The sequence below is a fragment of the Pholis gunnellus genome (assembly GCF_910591455.1).
Source record: "Pholis gunnellus genome assembly, chromosome: 19".
NCBI lineage: Eukaryota > Metazoa > Chordata > Actinopteri > Perciformes > Pholidae > Pholis > Pholis gunnellus.
In genome coordinates this window covers 13,192,795-13,200,583 of record NC_136546.1, presented here as the reverse complement: position 1 = coordinate 13,200,583, position 7,789 = coordinate 13,192,795, and positions in this window count along the sequence as shown.

The window sequence follows — 7,789 nt, the reverse complement described above, 5'->3', positions numbered from 1 at the left end:
GAACTCCCTCCTCACGCTCTCAAGTCCCCCTTTTCCCAAACACACACACACCCCTTTAATTGCTTTCTTTTTCTTTCTGTCAGCCTCATATCACACACACATTGCTCTGCTCCCTCCCTCGGGTTGCCTCTCTCCCGCCCGACAGACTCTCGGGTTACGGTGTAACTCTAGATATGGGCAGGGCCAGCACCACCGGCCCATGTAGGTCCCTTTCTGCATCTGCAAACAAGTTGGCGCTCTCACCAATCGCGGCAGCTCAGCCTTGATTTGCATACTTTTCTTTTTTTGGCTGCAAAATTTGTAACCTGTTACTAACACTAATCAGTTAGTTCTTATAATCTTACTCAAACTAACTTCTGTGTTTTATTTTCCTTGGCAATAATTCTCCAAAAGTGAACGTGTAAGCCAACACTGGGCCTCATCGTCTTCTCAAGTTGCTTCTACTACTTTGTCATTTATTCCCCTCCAACGATCACTAACTCATCCATAATTTGTTAACAATTAATAATCAGCAATCCTTCTTGTGCAGCCTGTTTCCTAAATATGTTGTTGATATTTTATCCTAAGAGAGGACATGCCATTTATGTGGCCTTCCAAATGGATTCATTTTGGATGAAGACAAGCACCGCTCACAAAAGTGGATTTGCCTGGCTACACAACATCCTAACATGGCTAAAATCTAAGAAAATCAATGCAGGATAATAATATGTCAGCCTTATTTCTGCTTTTCAGACTCAATGGTAAAATGTTGCGATTGGACGTTGACTTATAATTAGCTCTCTACTGCCCTCTTTGGAGTTGAAATGACACTTCAAATAAAGGCTGAACATTTTATTAAGACTGGTGCTGTTGGTCTTAATGGATTAACTGCAGCAACATGCTCAGAAGTTAGCTGCTCAATCAATCAGTTCATCAGTCACAGTTTGTAAGTTTGTTTATGACGTTATGCATTACTGCCCTGTCAATTAGGCGACTGATTTTTGCTTTCCTTTTGAAATGTATAGGAATTCCTTTTAAATAATTTAAATAAATATACGGTATATGTTTTTCTGGGATTAAAACAGCTCGGATAGAGTATAAATTACCCACAATTACACCTAGTGTTTTAATTCAAGACTATCAAGTCTATTTACAACTGTCAGTTCTGGGAACTCAAAGCAGGATGATTGCAGGACAACCTCTACTGCCACCTAGTGGTTAGTCATTTACACTCATCACCTTCATATGGGATGCATTACAAAACAATGTGAGTCTGTAAATGCCTGAAGTGATGCAGGTCAAATGGTAATTGATATTTATGTTAACTTGATACGCTGGCTCCTCTTTGTTCAACCATGCACAGAAGTCAGCGCAAAGATCAAACAGAGGTCTGGCAGAGGCACACTTTTAAATCGACACATTGACCAAATAACTTTAAGTACTGTTTGATCATCTTCTGCTGTGTCGTCATCTTGGGAATAAAAATAATAAGTAGCTTGTCGGAAACATGCATATCCTCAAGAACAGTTGCTTGCTTGCTGAGCCATTGCTAGATGATTGCTAGAGTGTCACTGAGCGGGTGCTAGGGCATCACTGGGTAGTTCAAAGAATAAATAAATTGGTTGGTTATTTTCATAGCAGTTTTTTTTCTTAGTAAGTAAGTATGAGATGCAAGTTCCAATAAACAAATGTTTAATTTGACAGGTGCAGTGTATCATCAAGAAACCGTTTAGCACATGCATGAAAAAAGCTGCAAAATGTGACCATTTAGGCCTACATTTATACTCCATTGGGAGCCATGCTCCTTGGATTAACTGCAGCAATCGCACTTGTGGCTGTTTAACACAAAATAGAACGCCTGAGTGTCACTATTAAATTGTTTCCAAATCTGTACGCTGGAAGAGGGAAAACATCATTCAGCTCTTTTAGTTGCACCACACACAGAGATGGGTCAGTGCTGTGACAGAGTTCGAAAGATCTGAACTGCTCATGGTACCATGCAGTCATGACGTTGCAGACAAACAGGATCTATGAGCTAATCGCCACAATCTGTTTGATCTACTTAAATTTATGGCCTGAGCATGAACCAACAGAGGTTATATCATATCAGCACAATATCTAATTCCATCTACAAAGAAGGATTATGCAACAAGAACTGTTGCAAGCTGAGGAATTCTCTGGCAGAACACTTGTTGAATATTCTCAGGGTAAGATGTGATAGATGCTGTAGTGACTTTGTCCATTTCAACTGAGGGTTTGGAAAATGAACTTGCATCCAAATAGTAAACCATCATTTTCTGATGCTTTGTGCCTTGTTGCTACAGCCAACTCAACAATGTCTTTGAGGAGCATCAGAAGGTCCCATGCATTGTCTCCTTCGGGTACTTTATGGCCAATGAGAAGTGGGAGCAGTCTGATTAGAGCCCAGTTCTCATGGCCATTTCCACCTATGGTCCCATTTACACTCATCACCTTCATATGGGATGCATTACAAAACAATGTGAGTCTGTAAATGCCTGAAGTGATGCAGGTCAAATGGTAATTGATATTTATGTTAACTTGATACGCTGGCTCCTCTTTGTTCAACCATGCACAGAAGTCAGCGCAAAGATCAAACAGAGGTCTGGCAGAGGCACACTTTTAAATCGACACATTGACCAAATAACTTTAAGTACTGTTTGATCATCTTCTGCTGTGTCGTCATCTTGGGAATAAAAATAATAAGTAGCTTGTCGGAAACATGCATATCCTCAAGAACAGTTGCTTGCTTGCTGAGCCATTGCTAGATGATTGCTAGAGTGTCACTGAGCGGGTGCTAGGGCATCACTGGGTAGTTCAAAGAATAAATAAATTGGTTGGTTATTTTCATAGCAGTTTTTTTTCTTAGTAAGTAAGTATGAGATGCAAGTTCCAATAAACAAATGTTTAATTTGACAGGTGCAGTGTATCATCAAGAAACCGTTTAGCACATGCATGAAAAAAGCTGCAAAATGTGACCATTTAGGCCTACATTTATACTCCATTGGGAGCCATGCTCCTTGGATTAACTGCAGCAATCACACTTGTGGCTGTTTAACACAAAATAGAACACCTGAGTGTCACTATTAAATTGTTTCCAAATCTGTACGCTGGAAGAGGGAAAACATCATTCAGCTCTTTTAGTTGCACCACACAGAGATGGGTCAGTGCTGTGACAGAGTTCGAAAGATCTGAAATGCTCATGGTACCATGCAGTCATGACGTTGCAGACAAACAGGATCTATGAGCTAATCGCCACAATCTGTTTGATCTACTTAAATTTATGGCCTGAGCATGAACCAACAGAGGTTATGTCATATCAGCACAATATCTAATTCCATCTACAAAGAAGGATTATGCAACAAGAACTGTTGCAAGCTGAGGAATTCTCTGGCAGAACACTTGTTGAATATTCTCAGGGTAAGATGTGATAGATGCTGTAGTGACTTTGTCCATTTCAACTGAGGGTTTGGAAAATGAACTTGCATCCAAATAGTAAACCATCATTTTCTGATGCTTTGTGCCTTGTTGCTACAGCCAACTCAACAATGTCTTTGAGGAGCATCAGAAGGTCCCATGCATTGTCTCCTTCGGGTACTTTATGGCCAATGAGAAGTGGGAGCAGTCTGATTAGAGCCCAGTTCTCATGGCCATTTCCACCTATGGTCCCTTCCGTAGAGAAGCCACGGGCAATAAGCTGAGGCTGGTCTGTTTTGTCATTAAAAGCATATGCAAAAGATTTGATGACATGGTTCAGTGTTTCTAAAGTGAAATATTTCTTACGAATCAGGTCTGAAATGCAGAGCGATAACTCAACAGGAACAACGCCTTCGAAAAGGTCATGCAGGATGTCAGGGGGATAACCACAAACAACATGAAAGTGCTCCAGACTGTCGGTCAATACACATCTTCCTTTCACACCATACTGTTTAGCCAAAGTGGGATCCTGCTTGCACCTGCTGGTTGTGTGTGTCTTTAGTTCGGGGTTCAAAGGTGCCTGAATTGACCTCCTTTTCTTGGATCTCGTTCCTGGTTGCCATGCAGAACATGCAGGACCTGTCCACCACAAAGCTCTCGAAGAATCCTGCTAGTGAATGAGCAGCCAAATTATCAGCAGCCACATATAACACTGTTCCTTTGACACATGCTCCCAACTTCTCAACATAAAGACCGTGTTGCTCTAAAGAAACCAGATCTTGAAGGAGAGGATAGAGAATGTTTGCATAGCCATATTTTTTTTTACATCTGTAGCTTTACATAAAAGTGTAAGCTGAATGGATTGGAGTGCGGACCTATATTTTGATGGCACATTAGCTATCACCCAATACACAGCAGTCATTTTGTGTTTCTTTTTGGATGTTCCTAATGGATTGGAGACTTCAAAATCATCTATGTAAAGTCCAACAGCAATTTTGAACTCCTCTCCCTTAAGGAGGTAATTTTCTTTACAGTATGAACCATCTCTGTATGTGCTGTACTCATGTGGTACATTCTTTTGAACTGGAAGAGCTGTGTCCAAAATGTCTGCCCTGTTCAGCATTTTCTGCAGCATTGGATGTAGAGGATAGAATTTGTAGAATTTCAAGATAAAGAGTGCCGGCTACTTGCAGGTGGGTTTTACCTGATGCAATCTTGCAAACAAACAGCAGGCCCTCTGATATGTACTGTAGTGTATGCAGGTTTCACAACACCTCTAGTAAAACTAGATCACAGGACTGAAATAGGTTTGTCTGCTTAGTTAAAATATATATATTTTCTGATTGGAGATCACATATGGATTGGATGGATTGGATTGCTCAGTGGGAAGCAGCCAGTTGTAACAGGAGCAGGTGCACATTAAGAGTGTTTGCTTTCAGCTGCTTGGTGCCCAAAAGACTACACACACACACGCACACACACACACACACACACACACACACACACACACTGATCTGTTAGATCCCCTCCTGTGGATGATGATGATATTACCTTCTCATATGGGAGCTGCCTGTTATGGGAATGCGTTTTATGACATGGAAATGTTCTTATGCCCCTTTACCACTGAACAAAACCCCCACTAACACCTGACTTTTGTCCTATACTTTTAATCCTCAGTGATCACATGGCACAACGTTTTATCAGCGGCCTCTCAATACCTTAAAAAACAAGGAGATGAACAGCAGAAAAAGTAGGCCGGTCAGTGGGAGGAGAGAGAACGAGGTTAGAGTCAGCAGAAAGTTACTGATACAGCCCATATATGATATTTAGCATATAGCTATTTAAGCTGTATAACATTATACATGTTATACAGCTTAAATAGCTATATGCTAAATAAGTAAGCTGTAAAATTATGAAAAACCAATATGATTTTACAGTTTGTAGTGTCTAACACCAGACAATAGCTTGCGTTGTCTGATTTATGGCAACAATATCTGTTTGTGCCATAAATGTATCTATTTCTAGCTCCATTAAAACCCAATAAACGTCCAGTGGCCTCCAACCTTTGGCCAGAAAATGCTGCTAATCAAACCAGAGAATGATTGGTTGATGTTTAAATGTTACACCTGAAACACTGAATATTGAAAAGAAGACCCATTGTTAATTCTAAACTTGCACACTGATTTATAAATTGTCAGTCTACATTAATTACCTATTTTAATTACACCTCTACTCTTTGACTATTTCCCATTCGACGAAGTGGAGCAGATGGCGAGTTGGCGCGATGGCAAAAGCAAACACTGTCACAGTTTGTAGTCCTGCTGAATCCAGTCAAGGCAAAGCGCATTAAGTCAATACAGCCACAACTACTGCACATATCAATCATTAATCAAAGGCTTCAAAGGGAACACTTGCAGATACAAAGACCAAGAGAGGTTGCCCTGGAGTTCACAAGGGGTCTTTGTGTCAGGAATTAGCCTGTGTTTTTTTTAATTTGTCTAATATCTGGTGCATAGAAGTGTGAGTGGGCTGGGATCATATCAAAAATGTGGTGTAAACGGTGGCACTTAACTGGGTTGTTCATTAAAACTAAACACAAATGTATAGCACACTTGCAAAGATTCAAATGCACACTGACATGCACACAGAGGTGAGGCTTGTGCTGTACATTCTGGCTAAAGTTGTGAAGCATAAAGGGTCAGAAAAGGTCTGATTAACCTTGAAGACTAATTTGTGCAGTTACAGACTATTATGCTAAGCTTCAGGTTGAGTAAAGCTGAAACAATTGATTTATATTTCAAAAGTTATAAATGCCAAATATATTATGATTCCATCTTCTCACATTTGAGAAATTGCTGCTTTTCCTTGTTTTAATGGAAAGCAAACTGAATATTTTGGGGGTTTTGACTATTAATTGGACAAAACAATATTATTGTAGATGGGAATTGAAATGGGCATCTCTATTTTCTGACCATAACAGACCATAACAGACCATAACAATTATTCGGTATATCAGGAAAATAATGGGCAGTATTTTTTAAAGGAGAAGGAGTTTGCTCTGAGCCCCACATTTATTTAGTCTGTACATCAATATCAACAAGAAGCTATATCATATATAGAAATCTTAATCAAAATATATTCTTTCAGACCTCTTGGTGTCAGAGTTTTATTGAAGGTAGCTCATCAGGCTGTGATTAGGTCAGAAAAACTCCGAAGTGACTTTAAATGTGTGTTTGTATGAGATTGACTATAAGGGTCAGTCCTGTCAGAGAAAATGCTGGCCAAATAAACAGAAATTTCAAAACACAGCTTCAGAATACATTGCTTGTTTTTTTTATAGCATTAGTCTCCGTGACCGTTCAAAACATCATCATCTCCAGCAAGGGCATAGGTTTGCATATGGTCAATAGGGACTAGTCACGACCAAAGTTTGGGAAAGACACAATTGTCCCCACCAATATTATGTTAATTTGAATTGCCTGTTAGATATATTTATTCTTTGATCGCTGGGTAACCATAATTACCTTGGAGTTACAGCATTATATTGATGAACAGTAGAGCTGCAGTCACATACTGTGACTGTCATGAAAACACAACACACACAATCTGATGAAACCTGCTGAAACATGTTCACACAGCAGTCACACATAAAGTCACACACTGAGCACAGATGAAGAGATATAACTGCTGTGTGAAGAGAATACTGCCGTTAACAAGAACCTGATTTGTTTAAATCATACAGCAGTACTTTTAAAATATAAGTGCGCAATACACTACTTTTGAATTCATTATTGAACTTTGCCATAACAATGCAATTACTCGCGATTCAAAATTGTAATCGTTGCCCAGCACAATTAATAATTGCATAAAGGAGGAAAGCACTTTATTTATAGGCCTATTAAGTGCTGCAGAATAGATTTTTTTCTTTTTTCTTTTTTGGCTGCACAACTGGGAAAAGTTTTTTATATATATTTTGGATATTGAATATACTGTTACTGTATATTGGCATTTTAGCAGAACGTTTTTTATTCATTTATTTAATTATTTATTATTATTATTATTATTTATTTGGTGCAGAATACTGTTTTGTATTGAAACTAAGGTTTTATTACTGTTATTATGTTTAAATCAGTTCCAAGCTACACGCATGTTAATATATTTTAATAAAGTTTGCCTGTTATAATATCAACTAAGTTTTTTTTATATGGCGGGGGGGGGGGGGGGGGGGGGGGGCTGGGGGCTGGCAGTGTTTCTACCAATGCTGAGACCAAACCCACGCCCTTGATCTCCAGCAATAACGGAGTGCGTGTGTGGCCGCGCGCCCCTCTTATTCTCCGTCCGCTCCGTCAAAGCAACACTTTGCGCCTTGGAGCCT